The following is a 764-nucleotide window of genomic DNA, read 5'->3' on the forward strand; positions in this document are numbered from 1 at the left end:
GGTGGCTCCGTGGTTCGCAGTTTCCGGAAGTCTTACGATCCCCTCTTGGGATAAGTTGGGGAGGGACCTAGACTGCGCTCAGGAACGGGGAACTCTCAGACCCGGAGTCAGGCCTATCTGGCAACTGATCCGGGGATGTATAGAGGATCACCGATGCAGTGAGGCGGTGGAGCAGGGGCAGGCGGCCCTGGAGCAGTTACATGAAGAAAAATCAGAAAAAGCAGAGAGTGAGACAGGAGCAAATGGAGTAAGAAAAGGAAAGGGTGCGGCCTACGGCTGTAATTCCTCAGAATCCGACTCTTCAGACTCCTCATCGGAATCCTCGGAGTCAGAGGAGGATGAAGATGACCTGGCAGAAACCATAAAAGAGACTAGAAGAGGCATTAGCCATAGAGAGATCAGAACATAAGTCAAGGAGAAAAAAAAAAAGAGAACGGGCAGGACAGGGGCCTCGCGGCCCGCCCCCAGAGTGCAGGGTGGGGTCCGCCCAGTCCGGCCCAGAGGATTCAACCCAGCGGCATCAGGGTGTGAAACCATTAAGAGGTAAACGGGTGGGGCCGACAGTGCCACCGCCCTACAGAGAAAATGGGGAGGGTGGAGCCTCTAAGGTGAGTAACCACCCGGGGCTACTTTCCCAGTTGCAACAATTAAATCCTGAGGTCGTGGCATTCCCAGTGTTACAAGATGCCCAAGGCAACAGGTACCAGGAGCCTCTAGATTTCAAGATCATCAAGAGCCTTGCTGAGTCTGTACGCACGTACGGT

This window comes from Octodon degus, unplaced genomic scaffold, assembly GCF_000260255.1.
Source record: "Octodon degus isolate 3935 unplaced genomic scaffold, OctDeg1.0 scaffold00014, whole genome shotgun sequence".
Lineage (NCBI taxonomy): Eukaryota > Metazoa > Chordata > Mammalia > Rodentia > Octodontidae > Octodon > Octodon degus.